Source organism: Lethenteron reissneri, chromosome 37 (assembly GCF_015708825.2).
Source record: "Lethenteron reissneri isolate LAM-NWPU_2019-01 chromosome 37, ASM1570882v1, whole genome shotgun sequence".
Taxonomy (NCBI): Eukaryota; Metazoa; Chordata; class Hyperoartia; order Petromyzontiformes; family Petromyzontidae; genus Lethenteron; species Lethenteron reissneri.
In genome coordinates, this window is record NC_083815.1 from 13,790,647 (window position 1) to 13,810,075 (window position 19,429).

At 47.6% G+C, this 19,429-nt stretch overlaps 1 pseudogene; it reads right to left on the reverse strand.

Annotated features, from left to right (window-relative positions):
- Positions 1-649: 649 nt before the first annotated feature.
- On the reverse strand, positions 650-18,780 carry LOC133351422 (keratin, type 1 cytoskeletal 11-like; annotated as a pseudogene).
- Between the last annotated feature and the right edge of the window lie 649 nt (positions 18,781-19,429).

A 19,429-nucleotide genomic window follows, 5' to 3' on the forward strand; every position in this document is an offset into this window, starting at 1 on the left:
CGCGTGTTAATGCGTGCGCATATTTTTTATGGTAATTCAAAATGGCGTCCACCCCGCAGCGAATGCGTCTCTACCCGTTGCCAGGGGCAACCGCCGTGGTCCGCGCCGGCCGGCAAGAGTACATAAATAAATAAAGCGTTAAATAAATAAATAAAGATAAATCGCACTAAATCGATAATCGGTCCGATTTAAAGTTTAGAGACGAAAAATCGGAAATGCCTAAGTTTACCGTGGGGCCGGGGGCGTGCCCACCTGCAAAATTTAATCTCGCCGAACCCCACGGTCCGAGAGCTAAATCCCCCGGTAGGGAGCGTACGCGGACGGACGGACGGACAAAAAAATGAATTATATAGTAATTTTGGAGCTTTCGTGACTGCAGGAATTATTCTTTGGTTTTTTCGGTAAAGTCACGTATAAAAATAAAATAATAAATTAAATAATAGCATACACTATTAATTTATTATTTTATTTTTATACGTGACTTTACGGAAAAAACCAAAGAATGAATTATATAGGTTAGATACGGTGCCCTAACTGTGTAAAAGTCACGTATAAAAGCATTCGCTAAATAAAAGAAATAAACTCCAGCACAACTCAAGCAGAACACATTGTCAGAGAACAATAGATCTATATATTCATGCTTGGCAAGGAACTTGAACATGCTAAACCACGTACACACACACACGAGTGAATTTATGTGCATGCAAGCTTACACAAATCCAACTACATAAGGAATACATTTTTAAAAAGCAACAATTCCCCGAAGTTAAAACCTATACCTCGATTGTATATTTTGCTTTGTATTACATCGATAACTGAACAGCATATTGCGTGGAGTAAAACACTTTAAACAAAAGTCATGAAATATACAGGAGGGTGGAATGCAATTACATCACGAGCCATTTGAGGAATGCCAATAACACAACTCAACATTGTGGAGGCAATCACCAGTCTTGTTATGTATCATGTTTTCTCTCATCATCATTTCTAATTTAGTCTTGGGTTCAAAGCTTATGGCAACTCGAGAAATGTCTGCCGACACTCTCTCGACTGGCTGTGGCCTGCAGTTCCGGTCACGGGAATCCTCATTCCCAGCTGCCCAACATCTTTGGTCTCTTGAAGTCTCCCCTCGTTAAATACACTTGAACGTTGCTTAGAAACACCACGAACAGCATGCAGTCTTCAAAGAGTTCGCTTGAGTGGTGGAGTACCCGAATGTCGTTTTCCTTGACTGCGTTTGCCATTCGGTGTCTGCAATGTTGATTTATTTGCTATAACTTCATTTTTACACTCATATCCTTGAGTAGTGACTGTACTGTGTGGTGCCGGGACGGTAATGTTGTCATTGCGGGCAGCCCGGGTTGCGGACTGCAGTACCAGCACTAGCGGTGGTTGGGCGAGCGCAGGTTAGCGCGGAGGCACCGCGAGCAGCGTGCGGTGCCGGCTCCCGGTGAGAGAGCGAGTGTCAGCCAGCCAGGGTTACCCTGGGGCATGACACTCTGGCTGACCTGTTGTCACGTGACCAGACGATACTGGAGGGGGGCCACCGGTGGACGGGGGTGGAAGGGCGGTCACGTGATCCCGGAGAGCTCTCGGGAACATTCGAGAAGGAACTCGAGGAGCCTGGAAGGTGGGCGGGGCTAAGGGCGGAGCCAGCCCCAGGCCGGGAGCATATAACGAGGGCCCCGTGAGGAAGCTCGGGGTTCTTCAAGTGTTGGTGTTGGAAGATACACGTCGGGGAGAAGAAGACTCTAGCCACGCGGTCTGGGACCCAGCTTGTGGTCCGGACAGGGATAGCGAACCGTGTCTAGTTCTGCCGTAGCGTGGTTAGATGGGCATTCGAGACCCGAGCGTAGGTTGCGTTATGTTCGTGCTGTTGTGTGAATAAATAGTGTTGCTCCCAAGATAACGTCTGCGACTCAGTTGGACTCACTACACTTGCAAAGCAGCTTCCGGCTGAATGTTTCTTACCCCCGTAGACAAATACAATCAATCAAAATGTAACATCTATACATTTGATAACAGTCGAGCGATACAGCAACAGATCAGTTAGTGAAGTAAATTTCTAGCTACACTTGTGCTTATGGCTGTAACATAAAAAAAACATTTGCATCTGAAAACGTTGGAGCTTTCATAAAACCGATATGCAGTGCATGATTAAGTGTGCTGTAGGTAGGATTGCTTTTATTGCAGGGAAAACACGCAACATTGCTTTGCAACTTCACCGTAACCACTGGGTTTTATTGGTGAGAAAAGCCAAATGGGCAGTATTTCAGCTGTTGTGGTTGGGCGCTACATCAAGCTGCCGCTGACACGCGCTGTACAGTATTCCCTTGTTATTCATAAACTTGCTATCCGCGATTTTATCTGTTCACGAATCGCATCCGGAACACTACGCGACTAACGCATCGAGAGAGAAATAAAGTGATGAAAATATGTGATGAGATAGAATTATGAGATAATTCTAAACTATTCAATATTTTAACATTTATTTGCACTTTGTTTATTATAACGAATATTAAATTGTGCTATACTAATTTTAATGTATTTAATAGCTTATTGGTCTGCTTATCTAAGGTAATTCATAAAAAAGATTTCGTAGGGCAAAATCACTGTCCGCAAAATTTTCTATTCACGAGTATCCCTGGCGAATAACGAGGGAATACTGCAGTGAACCTGCACAATACATTTTCGGTATTCTGCTACGATTTGACGCGACCAGCCTCCATTTTGTCAGCCAATGAGAATAATGTTAAGTTGGGGAGGACATGCGACTTGCCAAGAAGGTCTGCAGTGTCCAACCTACGTCAGCTGTTACCTATTGTGGAACAACTGCGCATGTATACCGGCGATATAGTCACACGTGTCACTTTATACAACAGATACTTTTTCCCATTTAAGAACTACGCTCCATAAATTATACTGTCCAGTTTAAGTCGTGCAATTCAAAACAAAGGGTTGCCGGTAATAACTACAGGGAAAACGCAGGTATTTCCCACGTTCTTCAAGACATCTCGTTACTTTCAGACACCTCTTCAGACGTGTTGATCACTTCACCATCCACAATGGTCTGAGTGATGACAACTTTCTTCCTCTTCTTCACCTCCTCTGCAATGAGATCGCCACCGCCATCACTTGCATCGTGCGCATCAGCGTGGTATAACATACGCCGTTTACTCATCACAATAGACTCGCATTCGAACGCCCTATGAGTGGCGTTTTTAGTAATTTTATTTTCCTATAGCAGAAAACCCTACAGGAAAACGAGTGGTGAATTTGGTAGTTTGCATTCTACACTTGTTTACCTAGGTAAGCCCCCAGACTCTTATGCAGTAGGGCCCTGCCAAGTTTTTCAAGTCAGCGGCGATGTTGCTGCTATGTGTAATCTAAAATGAGTAATTTGCAGGTAATTCTTCAGATTAGGATTGCATGTCGTTTTTTTTTTAGCTATGGGAGGAAACTAGAAAACCCGGAGAAAACCCACACAGAACAGTGAGAGAGAATACAAACTCCACACAAAAAGGTGGCCAAGTCAGGAATCGAACCCAGACGTTTCTTGCCATGAGGGATGAGTGTTATCACAGCGCTGCCCTGGTTGCTGGCTCAGCACCAGGATGTGGCCGGCAGTGGTGACAAGTCGCAATGCAGCCAGGGCCCACATCTCATGTCCGATAGTTACCTACTACGTATATATACACTGTACTAACATAATGTATGACAAGTATTAAGTCAAATTATTTACCTCCTCGTCCAACAGGCAAAAGCATCATGTGACCTAATGGATTGACCATGGAAATTCCACTGAAATGCTTATTAAGTCATTGCAAACGGAACTTCAGCGTGAACACTAAATGTTAATCAAGTGACATATTTACACATTTTATACCTCAGAGCTCAGCCGGTCTCATTAAATATCATTCAGTGTCCAACTATCCTGATGAAACCGAGCCAGAGTCTGCTTGTACTAAATCAATGATGTTGCAATTATGCACTTCCAGAGGGCCATTGGAAACGATGGGTTTCGTAAGAAATACTTTCAGGCTCAGTCAACAAGGACGCCAATAATTATTTTGTGGGATTCAACCATTCAGCGAAATATCAAATTTAAACAATTGGTTTTGTGCCACAATGTCATAGAGTTGTAAATATCAACTCACGACATTTAAGAACCCGGTTTAATTATGAGTAGCTGGCCAGATTAAAACTGTGATGTCACACCATGCTCAATGTACAGCCTTGACGCAAGAAGCGCAAGCCTCTGCGTTACGCTGTCATATACATAAAGCGTTAATTTTAATAACAGATCGCACCTTTTGTAGCTGCAGCTGGGATAACGGGTGAACCTGTGAAAACAAATCGCAATCAGAACCAGATTAGTGAAACTTTTGGCACAACAACCTGTTCCAGTTTACATCCAGGTGATAACTTGACCGATTTAGTGTGGCACTATATCCAGATGTGAACAGAGAAACCCATGGCTATCCACTTCACAGTCACTACCCATATGTGATGCACACTTCAGGAGAACATAACAAGGGTTGGACAGGTTAGCCGCCCTTACCCACACCAGGGAGAGATCGCAGCATCTGTGGCTGCGACATCACCACTGAGCGAGCCATGCATGTGTTAAGTTAAATTTCGCAATTTCCCTACATTTTGATCAACGTGAGAGTGCGTGACATTGTAATCAGTTACTTGTACATGGAAATACGTTATTACGAAAGTGGATGAATATGTTATTGCAAATGTTAAAAATGAAGCCATGAAATGCAAGGCTAACAGAAGTAAATTAATCACCTTTCAATTTTCGCCAGCTAATAACCCATTATCTCTTTGTCAAGAATGTTAGGAACTTGTTAAATTAAGAAAACTCTCGTCAGTGCCTTTTGAAATTATTGACCACCCATCACTGAGAAAGTGAATGCCCAAACACGCTGCCGTAATATGAAAACAAGCTGCCCCACCATTATTACTTTCATTAACTTTTTATTTTATTTTTTACCTACGTGACTTTACCGAAAAAACCTGAGAGTATGAATGCCCTGCATGCTCCACGTCCACCTGGCTGCCCCAGGGGTGGTGGCTCGGCCACAATTCACAACGTGCGTCTCGCCATCAAGAACTGTCCACTGCCACTCAGGCCCACTAGCTCCAGTCTGCTAGTCTAGTCTCTGGTTCCAAATATCTCTCACTACTCACACTGTACATTCAAATCACAAACGTAGTAGTGGCTAAATGAGATCTCGTTCAGGATGGTGGAAGCCCAAGTACGGTTTAACTACCAGAGGCAGAGGAACCTTCATTGGGCCAATAGCACCCACCAGAGGGTAGCATTGCCAAGGCAAAATCAGTCCCCATGGGACAATGTTTAGCCAAAAACATTGCGAGAGGCGTGGCTGCCACTTTGAGTAATATCAGCCGCCTACCAGTACCCCTTCACATTATAAGCTCTCATATAATGATTATCTTACGAGAAACTGGAGGCCACCATGGGAAAGTGAAATTTCCACCGGTAGCTAGCGGCAGCTTACAGAAATGGAGCCTAGCCCCAATGACTCCACTTGTCCCTAGTTGTACCCACTTTCCTCGCCCTCCAGCAGGCGCCGGTAGGTGCCGATCTCCTGCTCCAGCTTCATCTTCATGTTGAGCAGCTCCGAGTAGTCTCGGAGCTGGGCGTTGGTGGCGCCATGCACGGAGTGCAGGTTGCCCTGCAGAGCGCCGATCTGGTCGCCGTGTGAGGAGAGCTCCCGGGCGTTGTCGTGCTCCGTCTGGCGCAGCTGCTCCTCGAGGGAGCCGAGCTGCACGGGAGCCGCGCACGGAACCGTCAAGAGCGAGGGGACGACACCGCATGGGGATTTCGGTTCAGAATAGCTTTTTTTGTTGGATTAGACCACAAAGTCACTTGACAAGGTCTGTTCAGGCCCCACGGTATGAAGTGCAGTCTCAGCGCAGTCAAGTGTATTTTTGTTTACGTATGTGGTGCATTTCCGGCACAATATCTGCAACTCAAAGCGCCATCACATAAATGTCAACACAAAATGAGATAGATTATAAACAATGTGAAAAATATATATTTACAGTTTCTCCAACTCTTTTCTAATACCCACTCTATCTCTCTGGCTGTCTATTTTGTGCTGTATATAAGGGCCATTGCCCAGAACGTCGACTATCATACAGTTTTGTTATTTGTGCTTGTGCACTACTATCAACGTAGTATCACTAAATCTTTTGACCACATCTTTGTCGTTAAGAACCCTCCATGACCCGACACAGCTAGACAAATTCATCATCACGTGTTTCATCTCACTCACTGGTGAGTTGAAGAAAGAACCTCACGAACGAATTTAGCAATTCTATACATGACATTTCATTTTAACTTTGTCGAACATCATCAGGACAAAATCCAGGAAGTCATAATAACAATCTTAGAAGTCAGAATGGACAGATTTGGTTAAATCATTCCATGGCCTAACCCAAAAATATATTATGAATCATGTTATTGGCTGCAAAATCATGCCTATCTAGTCATAGAGATTTGGTTTTGATTTTCGGGTTATAAAGCAGGTTCGATACCCCACCTGTTATAAACGAGTCACCAACCAACTCTATTGCCAGGTCAACCAACTCTCTATACCAGTCCATTTGTCAGAGATATTTGCCTGCTCCGTGGCCAAAAAGCACTCAGTCTTTGTGCATTATACAAAAAACTAACAGTTGCTGAAGAGCTGTATTGTGGTCCTCTCATCTTAGGTCACCATCAAATAAATGTAGGCAGATGTCACCGACTGACAGCAGCAGCAGTGAGAGAGGCAAATCTAGATCGGTGTTGTTATTATTGGGACTCATCATTGCACCACAGCCACCAATGCTCACTGTTGCAAAGTCCGCCTCTGGGAACCATATCTGCAGAGTCGACGCATTCACACTATGGGGCCCATTAGCTTGGCTAATACCGACGACAATCAAATCTGTAAATTACAAGAAAACCCATCACAACAGAATAGTGCACGGTGGAAAACAAAGACTTTTAAGCAACACGGAGAGTCGGACACAGCTGGCACATGGTGAGATCACTACCACCTAGTGGTGACCGCTGTTGTTGTGAGTGCCTATGTGCGAGTGTAAACGCGTGGAATATCTCACCAGCGCCATCAGAGATTCCAGCTCAACCGTTAACCCTTGCATCGTACGCCGAACCTCTGCCAACTCGGCCTTGGCTGCGGACGCTGCCTGGTCCTGCTGGAAACTTTGCACTTTGACCGACTCCAGCTGGGAATGCAGAAGCATGCAATTAGTAACGTTCCTGTAAACCCCTCAAAACCAGGGCAGCCTCATTCATTCATTCATCATGCATAGTCAGTGGATGACCATTGCACCAAACGTATGACCTCTTGTGAGAGCATTCGTATGAGCTGTTCTTGCTGCCATATACACCGGTGTCTCGAGTGATTGGTTTCATCCACGTATCACGGGGTGTGACCACGGGGGAGGCACCATTCCTTTGAGGGCTGCAGTCCACTTCAAACCTTAACCATCAACTGAAATGCGCAATTTGCTGCTGGAGTTTGCGCATCAAGATGGAGCAACGTGTCCACAGAGTGACAGAGCAGTCTCCCTCGAACTAAGCTCTCAATTGCTAGGAGACCAGTCGCAGCTGCAATGGTAACATTTCTCACAAAGTCGAACGATCGGATGCCAAGGTGTCTTTGGCATCGCCTGTGGAAGGACTGCAACCGATCCAAATCAGCTATGTCCAGGCATCCACACCATACAACAACAAAACTGACAAAACACAGCACTGGTAGACTTTCAATTTGGTGCTCAGACTTAAACGTTTCTGGGACCAAATGCGGTTCAAGGCAGCCTCCATGCAATTATAATACTCCTTCAGCAGGAGGGTCCCGAATGTTTGGACACTTTTTATTTCACGCACAGTGCTACTACTGTATGTGTTTGCCATGTGATGAAACGGGAAAAGACGCACAAAAATGCAAGGAGAAAACATTCAGAAACCTACTTGCTGAATTGCTCAATAAGCCAAGTTGCATCCTCAAGAAAATGAGTGAAAGGGTGTGTTGTGTGCAGCTTGACAGGAGGGCCGGGGGAAGGAGGACGTGAGAATGTGCCAAGTTCCCTTCGGCTCTGGAGAAAAACTGGCGGAGTGCACACCACGTGACGAAGTCCCCATTTGCCACGTGGCCAAATGTGCCCTGGCTCAGCGGCGGCCTTGGCTGGAAATGGAGCCACAATATCATCAGCTGCGTGTCCGTGATAATTCGGCTTGCAAATAATGTTTTTTTCCGAGAGAACGTTTCATGCCCCAAGGTGGCTGTTACCAAAATCTTCTTGTCATCCTCAGAATTTAGACCAACCCGTCAGTACGAGGACGCATCCTCCATATGGTGCCAGAGGGGGGATATTATGGTGTTGGAGCACCGAGCCAGCGCCGCTGGGACCCACGGTGTTTAGAGCACCAGGTTTGGTTTAAGCAAGTTCTCGGCGTGTACCACTGATCGGTCGGTCACCAATGACTCCATAAACAATTCGCTGTTCGATGTGTCGCTTCAGCCTTGCCCACACATTGATGATAATGTACATCAAGCGAGTGACATTCAGTAAACTGCGAATTACAGAGCACTTTAAAAAGGCATATGAATAGTTACCTAATAGCAATTATCGAGTACCAGACAATGCCTTCAATAAATAATTTATTCCTAAATAAACGAATTTATATCTATAGGTCCTTTTTGAAAGTATTAAAAATTAGAAAAAATAAGAATAGGCAATACAAATATATAACTTCTCGACCCGAACTATAAGTGCTGATACATGTGTAGTGGGTTCACTTGAGAGACACACTAATGCAAGAGTCAACACATTTATTCTACGACCACAACGGGGTAACTACATAACCAGTAACCACAACGGGATAACTACATAACCGGTGACCACCACGGAGTAACTATACCGTGGGTCAGGCACTCTGCCTGACCCACGATGCCGAGCACGAAGACCGGAGACCGAGGAGGAGACGCAGCACGGCGGGTTCCATTTCAGCAGACAGCCCCAATGCGGCCCCGGAACCTCCCTTTTATGCCCCGCACCAGAAGGTTCTGGGCCCGACACCACGTGTCCCTTCTGCCACCTTTGGCCCACATCCTTACCCTGTCCTGTCACGTGCCCTTGCCAGCCCCCTCTATGCCAGCCACCAGAACCATGCTCCCCTAGGGACCCTTTCCATGACATAGCGTACCCTGCTGGCAGGGAGGGCTACTACACTCCCAGTTCCCCTCTCTATAAGTAACTGGCACTCGGCGCCATAGTGACCCATTATGTCACTACACTTATATTGTCTTTGTACTGTATGCCTTTTGGCATTCTCTAGCCTAACACTGGTGAGAAAAGGCCGTGAGAGAAGGCCATAAAGAAGGCTGTTTCTGATGTAGGCCAATCAGTTTCAAAGACAATGCATATATTATCCATTGTGGAGTTGTCACCTAGCCAAACAGACGGTCCACCAACAGCCGAACCCTGACGACACGAGGCATTGCTCACTCGCGAGCCTTCGGGCATTTATTTGCCTCGTAAACATTACGAATATAACACGATTGGAATAAACTGGTGATTAAGTCATTAAAGATGCCATTTCATCATCCTTGTTATGAGAGGCATCGGATTAAATTGTGAAGAGTCATTACGTGTACCCAGCAAGCATTTCAATTTGTGACATCACAAAACTACTCTCCACTACATGTAGTGGTCTCAAATCAGCCCCCTACCTTTTTTTAGAAATTGGTGTGGCCCACTTCACTCAAAGAGTTAAAGTCTTTCTCAGTCTTTAGAGAGACCTTTTTGGTGGCTCCTTGATTGGGATAATTGCCGAAATTCCTTGTTGTGCCTGAATGCGGTAAAAACGCCCAGAGAGCCAATGCGCACAAACGGAGGATATTCAAACTGTGCAAAATCGTCCCTCTTAAACCTACTTGCTGCACTGCTTCCCTCTGTAGTGACTTGTAGCGTCACTACCGTGTGGGCCTACACACACTCATACGCGTGATGTCACTATATGGGGGAGCGTCACTACCACGCACACATGACGTCATCACGTCGGGATGCGGGAATGACGTCACGGCCGGTTCGGGGGGGTCTGGAGGCCGTGGGTCAGTACCGCAGGAGTTGTGTGAGGCTATGGCACTCTGGATGAATCTGGCTGGACACGTGACCGGATCAAGGTGGGGGACGGGGGCCCAGGGGGGACCTTGGGCGCCACGTGGACAGAGGAAGAGCCTTCGAGAGTTCTCGAGGGTGGGCGTGGCCGGGGTATGGGCCGGACACGCCGAGGCGCATATATGCGGCCTCCGCACCAGGTTCGAGGCTGCTTGGGTCCAGGATGAAAATGCCTCATGAAGACGCCTCGTGAAGAAGAAGAGTCAAGTCTCCAGTCAGCGTGGTCAACCAGTAGCCTCCTGGCTTGGCAACGCTAGTCGTATCAGAGAGTCAGTTTTAACGAATGTTAGCGGGTGATGGTGTGTATTAGCGAGGATAGGTCGGTGGTCACCACCCTATGTTAAGAGTTACCCCAAGTTCAGTGTGTGTGCCTCTATCGAACCATTACCGTATTTTCCCACATATAACCCACGGGGTATACCACTTTTTACAAACAAAACAAGACCCCCCTGGGTATATGGAGGTGCGAGCTATCCCAAAAATATTTTACACGTGTGACGTGTCATAACTCGTTTAATGTTTTCATGGTAGGACTATCCACTATGCAACACTTACCTTTGACTAAAGTACTGCTGAATAAACCACTCACACTAAAATTGCACATGTCATCACGTTTTAAATAATTCAAAATGTTTGTACAATGAAACGACAATGTTTGAAGTGGGTGCAATTTATTTACTGTAATACTTTCAGTGGCTGTAGGGGGGTGCGAACGTTTCAGCTGAGGCTATGGATTGCACAATGGGAAGGGCCTTAACAAGCATCTACCAGACGTGGAATCATAATTGCAGAGTCCCTTAGGCTGCTGTTATTAGCGGAGCACTATACAGTCGCGACCATGAGCTTTGTTTCAAACTTCCAATGGCTTTGTTGCCAGGAGGCAATGGAGTTACTGTAGTGCCGCTAATGTCTGCGCAGTGCACAATCTACCAGTGCTAAAACTGTAGAGGAGTAACTACCGGTTCAGGAGCTGTAATATAAGGTCGAATGCTGGTAAGCCTAACAGTACGCTTACTTACTTATCTACCAGTTATGTGTTACGTATGTAATAAAGGACTTCGTCACACACTGCTGGTCTCCGTTGCTCTTCATTTAGCTTATTGCTCGCACCCCGCTGGTCCTGACAGCGGACCAGCGTCTCCTCACACGCGCCCCGCACGCGCTCCCTCGTCAGTCCTTCCGCTCCCCCACTCCGCACACCGCTGGCCGACGGTGTGCCGAAGCTCCTCCAGCCACGTGGCTGATGGCGCGGATCCCCTCCGGCCACCCAACGTGGTCCAGCTTCTTCACTCCAACAACTGACCCGGAGCCCTTCCGGGCTCCCACCTATATCCCCTTTACCACGTGATCCTGTCTCCTCCCCTTCCGGACCGTCAGATCCGGCCTTCCCATAGCGCCCTGCTGGCTCCACCCCCATTCACCTCGCTTCCGATTGGACCCGAGGTGAACGGCGGGCCCTCCCATATGCCCCCCATACTGGGCTCCGCCCCCCAATAGCCCGGGCCGTATGATTGGGCCAGAGCCCAGCAGCGAACCCCGTTTACGCTCACATTACACTTATTTATTGGATATTTACTTTTGTTACTTATTTACTGTTTTAAGTTCACTCGTTTCCCGTTAGTTTGTTTTCTTTCTGCACATTATGATTTTAATGTTAACAATTGATAGTGGAATGTATTACAAATGTAAACTTTGTATTAATATGATGGAATTAAGCTGCGGTAACGACGTTAAAGATATGAATGCATGCGGGGTATATAGAGGTGCGGGCTATCTGAAATTTGTTTTACACAAAACGCTATTTATGTGGGGTATATACGTCTGCGGGTTATATGCGGGAAAATACGGTACACCTCGACAGGCACCTCCTTGCCACCGTTTCTGGCGAGTGCTCCGTGCGACTGACCCTGGCGGCGAGGACTCTGCTCGGCTCGGCTCACCCTGACGGCGAGGGCTCGGCTTGGCTCACCTGCTTCCGGAACGCCTCCTCCACCTGGCCACGGTTGCGAGCAATGAGTGACTCGTACTGCTTCGCGCATGTCGCCCAACACCTTCGTGAGGTTCACCCCTTTGGCGCTGTCCACCTGGATGGACACGGAGGAGCCTTCCACCTGGGCTTTGAGAGCTCCCAACTCCTGCAGAGATAAAGACAAATGAGAAAATAAACTCGTGACAAGCACCTTATATAATTCCCGTCCTGAGCTTACCTTTTGTGATCGCTGGCATTTTTGCGCAAAACTGGCCTTTCTCTTGACATTTGGCTTTGCTCACTCAAGAGCGTCAGATTATTTAATTGCCTCGTAAAATTACGAATAAAACATATTTGGAATAAACTGGTGATAAAGTAATTGAAGATGCCATTTTATCATCCTTGATATCAGAGGCATCCAATAAATTGTGAAAAGTTATCACCCATTGGAGGCACCAATTGCGCACGTGTGGAATGTCCCAAAAATGAGCCTGGTTAGGGAAAATCTGAGCGATTGCGGAAACGAAAAATTATATATAAATATTTTACCACTTAAAGCTCACCGAGCTGTATAGCTCTTTTTCAGAAACGACCTGGCCACAAATGACAGCTCAACTGGTGGCTTATCATATAGAAATTTATACCAGGAGCCAAATACTCTAATAGACCCAATCTGCCACTTTTGGCATCGCAGCGATGGCTGTGATGGGTCAATTAAATTGCGAAGAGATTGACGAGTTTGATGATGTTTATAACGATGAGGTTGATATCTCTGAGGTTGATAATTTTGGGGGTAAAAAAAATTATGATGATCATGATATCACCGCTGATGCTGTAGCAGCAGCTGCTGCTATTGATGATGGACACATGGCGTTTATTTTGGAAAGCCTCACCGTGCGTTTCCCATTTCAGATGAAGCCCGAGTACCTAGAGAAAACCCACGCATGTGAAACTGTAACAAACCTCTGCATGGAAAAATTAAGAATCCACTTTCTGTCTTGTCACAGACCACCACACAGCCCACAACGTGTTAGAGCTTTACAGATATCTCATTAATGATGACCCCTTGTCTCCAAAATGATGGACTATGGGCGTCCACCATTACCAATGTGCATGCACCGCACCAGTCACCCATCTCATGGTGAATTGACTCAGGATCAGATAGCACCTGCCTCTGCTATGTCAGGCTACAGAGGTTTACCGACCTTGCCAGGGGGTGACTGAACAGCTCGCACTCTGTGCTGCAAACCCGGTGACCTCAGTTTTATTCCTGGATAAGGCATACTAAACTAAAGAATGTTTTTTATGTTACCAGGTAAGGCCCACTGAGCTGTATAGCTCTTTTTCAGAAGCAACCTGGCCACAAATGATAGCTCAACGAAGTGGCTTATCATGTGGAAATTTCTAGCAGCCAAATACTCTAAACGCATGTTTCTGAATGTGGAGGGAAAAATCTACATGAGCACGGGGAAACGTGCAAACTCCAAATATACAGGTGCCAGGGTCAGGATCGAACTCACGACCTCCTGTATACCAGGCAAAGTATTTAACATTTTGCCACCGGGGCACCCTATACATCAGCGGCAGCCTCCCATAGGTCAAATCCACTCTAACTGGGTGTCTGGTGCAGCATAAATACGTCAGCACTGGAGCACACGTTTGTCATAACGTGATTTTGAGGCAAGGGTTGGTGGCTCGCAAGGCAGCTTGTGGCGTGGGTGATGGTGGACCGTCAGCTGCAGGAGCATCATCCTCATTGCTGACGAATGATGGCGATTGTCATGGAGTTAAGTGATGTTAATTTGGGATGCAAGTATCTAATGATAAAACAATAAGAATAGGTTTTAACTTTCTGGCAATAAAAAAGGTGTTAAGATGTTCAAACACCAAATATATACATTTTGCAAGCTATCAAAAGGCCACAAAGAAGTTTAGTTCAGTTCAGTTTATTTTACAGTACCCTGTGAACTAAGAAGCTCCTTAAAAGCTTCTGTCTGGTGTAAGCCAATCAGTTTCAAAGACAATGCAAATATTATCACAGCATGTTTTTTGCATGTTTTACTACAAGTATTTGTGGTAAATGCAGACTTGATGCCTTGAAAAGGGTATCCATTTGGCGTTTTGAACATCTTAACAGATATTATCACCATCATCATCCTCAGCAGTGTTACTGTAAACAGTGCCGATCGTCGGCGCGTGTGCTCCTGCACGTGGTCTTGGGCTTCAACCCGGAGTCCCGGGGGCCTCACCTCCCTGTGGTTCCTCTTCATGTAGGTGAGCTCCTCGTGCATGCTCTGCGCCTCGCTGGTCATCACGTCCCGCGAGCCTGTGTACTCATCCAGCAGCATGTTCAGGTTCCCGATGTCGGCCTCGACGGAGCTGCGCAGAGCCACCTCCGTCTCCCACCTGCACACACAAAAAACAAAGATCACTCATATAGCCGTTAACAGACTATTTAGGGCAAGTGCTGTAAGGGAGTAGCACATATGAAGGTCAGAATGGCACACGAGGGGGTGGGTGGCCAGCACCATGCCCGGCCGGAATTGTTTACACATCGCACCAGGTACTAATTTGAGGCCGAGTCGACCGAGGGGAGGTCCAGGACCGGTTCAGATATTCGCCACTGGTATTGGCCATAAGCGGAAATCAAACTCTGGTCACCGGGTTCGTTATTCTTGCGGCTAACTGCTACACTACCACTTACTACACACACACACAGAGACACGCATATACACACACACACAAAGACAAACATCCCACATATAGCGTTGATACACTGTTGGGGCAAGTGCTGTTAGCGAGCACCTATAAAGACCAGCACAGCACACGAGGGGCTGGGTGGCCAGAACCACGCCCGGCTGCCTTTGTCTCCCCAGAGCACAAAGTACTGACTTACGGCTGAGTGGACCTCGGGAAGACCCATGATCGGTCAGAAATTTGCCGCTGTTATTGGTCATGAGCGGGAACTGAACTCGGGAACTGGGTTTGTAGCACAGTGCTCTAACCACTGTCCCACCACTCCCCACTTTGTCTCTGCACAAACACACCAACAGGGTCGTAAACGCCATTCTAATTTAGTTTTATTTTACGTCATGTCATTTCAGAAATATGAACCCATTCTCAAGTTAATATTTAGCATCATATCACGTACCAAATACTGCCAGTACGAATGCCCAGGGAAGAAACCCGGGTCGCCACGACCATAGGTCCCGCAGTCAAATTAGAAAAACTCAATAAAATAAAATAAAAACTCTATATTTCAAGAGCATGTCAATACGAAGCTGTGCTCCTTAATGAATAACGCCACAAAGCAGCCCTTAAAGAGCCACGTGCAGCTCCGGAGTCGCAGGTTGCCAACCCTCTGACCATGATCCTAGCGGTGAGAACTCCAGCGGGGAAGGTGGCAGCAGCCTCTCCCGTGGTGCCGACCGAAGTTCTGCTGCCAGAAAGGGGCACCCCAAAGGGAAGCGCTCTCCGCCAAGCGAGCCGACCCCGACGGTGCAATCGGAAATAGCTGGAGTGGAGCTCCCCCGTTTGTCCGGCGAGCCAAGGTCTCGCTGCATGCCCGTCGCTCGCAGACACCGGACTCACTTGCAGCGGAAGTCGTCAGCGGCCAGGCGTGCATTGTCCACGTCCAGGCTGATGCGGCCGTTCTCCAGCACCTGGGCCAGCATCTGCGGCCGACGTGCACACACCAACACAAACACCACAAGACTGTCAAACATCAGACTTTCGGGCGAAATGCCATTCCCGAGCTCTCATTAAGGCCACCAAGGACGCAGTCGCCTGGCAGCCTTTTGTTGCCACGGACCACACGAGGTATTTGCATTTCAGGCTTCGTTGACCTCGGGAGGGCTCAGGAGCAGCTTTGGATGCGAGTTCTCGCCGATGCTCATTGCCAGGGGTTGAACCCATGTAGCTGAGATTCAATGCAGTGTGGAAACCACAACTGCACTCTTTCCTACAACACAATTTGCTTCAGAGATGTATTTAAATATAAAAAGATATTCCCTAATATGCCGTATCGCTTTTAAAGCGCGCAACTGTCAAGTGTGCACTGCGAAGTCAGAATCGCAGTATTTATAGACACTGGAGGAATCCGATGAGATATAAAGGTCTTCTTCACAGATGTCGAGTAGACAGCGACTTTCAGATACCACCGTGGAGGGCGGCTGAAAGTGCTCGTGACACAGAGGCAGCTGCGTTCAGAACCTGCTGGGGGTGGCAGCATGGTGGGCTTTGCCTGCCAGGATGGGAATGGTTTAGTTGTATTTGTATGTTTTTTGGCGATTTGTTTACCTTGCCTGTACTTTGCACTACTATCGTGTGTTTGTATTGTTTGTTGCTGTAACGTTCTTACCCACCCATATTGGACATCTGTGAAAAAGATCTTTATAGCTCATCGAATTCCCCCAGTATAAATAAACATTCCGATTCTGGTTTTACCCAAAGGTGCAGTGGCTTCTCAGCTGCGGCGTGTGGCGCCTGCTATATAATTGGAGTTTGCGTATCTCTCTCCCCAGGTCCTCCGGTTTTTCCCTCCACATTTTGAAGAATCAACACATATTTCGAGTATTTGGCAGCAAAAAAAAATGCCCACATGATGATAAGCCACTTCGTTGATGCATATCATTTGCGATAGTCAGGTCATTTCTGATTTTTTAAAAAATCTGTATAGCTCGGTGGGCCTTACCTGTTAAAATAAAAATAGAAAAAAATAGTTCGTTAGTTAATTTGGTATACGTATCGCATCCATAAGAGGTTTTTGGGTTAGATCGCGTAAATATAGAAATGTGTCGTTAAAACCCTCCACCACCCGACACAGCCAACTAGTAAGGGTTGTCACGTAAACAGAACGTGCCAATTCGTCACTAGTACAGCACACCGGTGTGTTGGAGAGCCAAGCCACAACATTTGTGGAGAAGTCCACCTGTTTCGTTCCTTATCTAGAGGCGGAGACGTGGTGACCACGGCAGCTGCGCTCTTGCGCAATGTGAGGGGTCAACGTACATGATGCATGTGCATTATGCGAGCCCTTTGAACTTGTCTATTGTGTGTATTAAAATAGCCCTGCCAACGTTAATCCCTATTTAAGTACGCTGCCCTTTGCAAGCAAGTGATACTCATTTTATCGCCCCCAGAGTGAGGGGGGGGGATGCTGAGCACGCCCCACCTTGGCCCTGAGGTCGGCGATGGCCGCGAAGCGGGCGCCGTGGTCCTGCGCGATGGCACCGCGCGCGCGGAGCAGCTCCTGGATGTTCGCCTCCATGGTGGCGTTGGCCGCCTCCAGCTCCTTCACCTTGTTCAGGTATCCCGCCAGCCTCCTGTTCAGCTCCTGCATCTCCTCGCGTTCTCCGTGCGCGTCCCTCAGGGAGGTGCCCGGCCAGCAGCCCGCGGGCTCGGGCAGCGCTGCCCCGGCTGCCCTGGCGCCGCTGTAGGAGCTCGCCAGACCACCTCGGGCCCTGCTGCTGCCCCCGAGAGACATGGAGCTGAAGGCGCGAGTGTAGCTCGACATCTTCAGCCTCACGACCGCAGCGATCACGACGACGACAGCAGCAGCAGTCGCTGAGCACGGGTGAGTGAAGAGGCGGGGGACTACAGCTGGCGCCTCGGGCTACGTGGTGCTGATGTCGCGGCGAGAAGCGGGGGGGGGGGCTGCTGCCGCATGAGTTGAGCGCCCCCCGCGTTTTATAGAATCCCCTTCGTGGGGGTGGGGTGGTGTCAGGGCATGGAGAGGAGGAGGAGGCGCTTCATTGGCTGAAGAGGAGACGGGCGGGACGGTGGCCACGAGAGTGAGGGAGCCCTGCGGGTCTGTGTTGCTGGTGGTGGTGGCGGTGGTTGTGTGCCCGTGTTGATTGCCTTGGTAATGACCCCCTAGGCACCGCGCGTGCATCTCGACAGAGCCCTCCGCTGCACACGCACAGAGAGCGAGAGAGCGAGAGCCACTACTGGCTACTCAGCCCGCCACATATCTGTCGATCGTGGGGGTTGTTTGAGTTCGAGTTTATTTGATATGTAAAACTACGCTAAAATGTTACCAGGTAAGGCCCACTGAGCTATATAGCTCTTTTTGAGAAGTGACCTGTCCACAAATGACAGCTCGACATAGTGGCTTATCATGTGGAAATGTATAGCAGCCACATCATCTAAAGGCGTGTGTCTAAATGTCGAAGGAGAAAACTGGAGAAAAATCCACGCGATGTTACACAGACGATCCCGTTTAGCCAGTTTCCCGGCTATTGTACAAGGAAGATCCGTGGTGCTTGAGGACAAAAGGAACAACATAACGTAGACATCAATATTGCAGAGCACGAGTACTGGGTCCTGAAGGAAGATTGCACAACTGAACCTTATGGCGGGACCCCGGGGTCCCATAAGCATCAACTGCGTTGCGACGTCATTTTATGTCTGTTAAAGGCGAACGACACGGCAATCTAATCATCTCGACGACCTCGACACGATGCGCTCATCAATGTTTAAAAGTTTTGTTTCTTCTGCGCATTCGTCCTCGCTGCTGCGCTTGGGCGACGCGACAACAGAATGACCCGCGCCAGGTGGATCGCGGCGTTTATGTGCGCGGTGGGACAGAGTCGCCAACAATAAATTAATTACGATTTTGACTTCCATTTATTCGGGACCCCGGGGTCCCGCCATAAGGTTCAACTAACAAACGAGGTCATTAACAGTCGTGAACGAAACACGTGAATCGAAAACAAAGGAAGTATGAGAGCAAGAGGCGCCAGAAAGAAAGTTAGGTACATGTTCCAGTATCAATCTTGATTTGAAGTTTGCAAGTATGCTGTGCGTGTCAAGTATGCTCCGTGTGTTGGGCTCATAGGGAAATCAAGAGGAGTAAACGGAGGGAACGAACCTTTCCAGAAATGTTGAACAGCAACACGGAAATACTGTTGTTTTACTGAACAAACTTTTAGCAAATAGACATTTTAGTTGGAATGAGGAGCCGATTCTGATGCTACGGGAGGGAGTTAGAGGCACTCAGTAGCCCTTTAGGTAATTTGTGACGATGAAGACGGCCCAGTGATGGAATTTCCGTATTTCCAGCGGCGAAAGATTTGAGTTGATGTACAGGTGGTCAAGATGAGTTATATAGCGGGTGTCACGAGCAAAATAGAAAGCAGAGTGAACTAATGGAATGAGACATGTATTCTGCAATCTAGACGGTAGATCGTATTACAGTAATTAAATATTATTGTGGCTTAAGCCAAGGCCGTC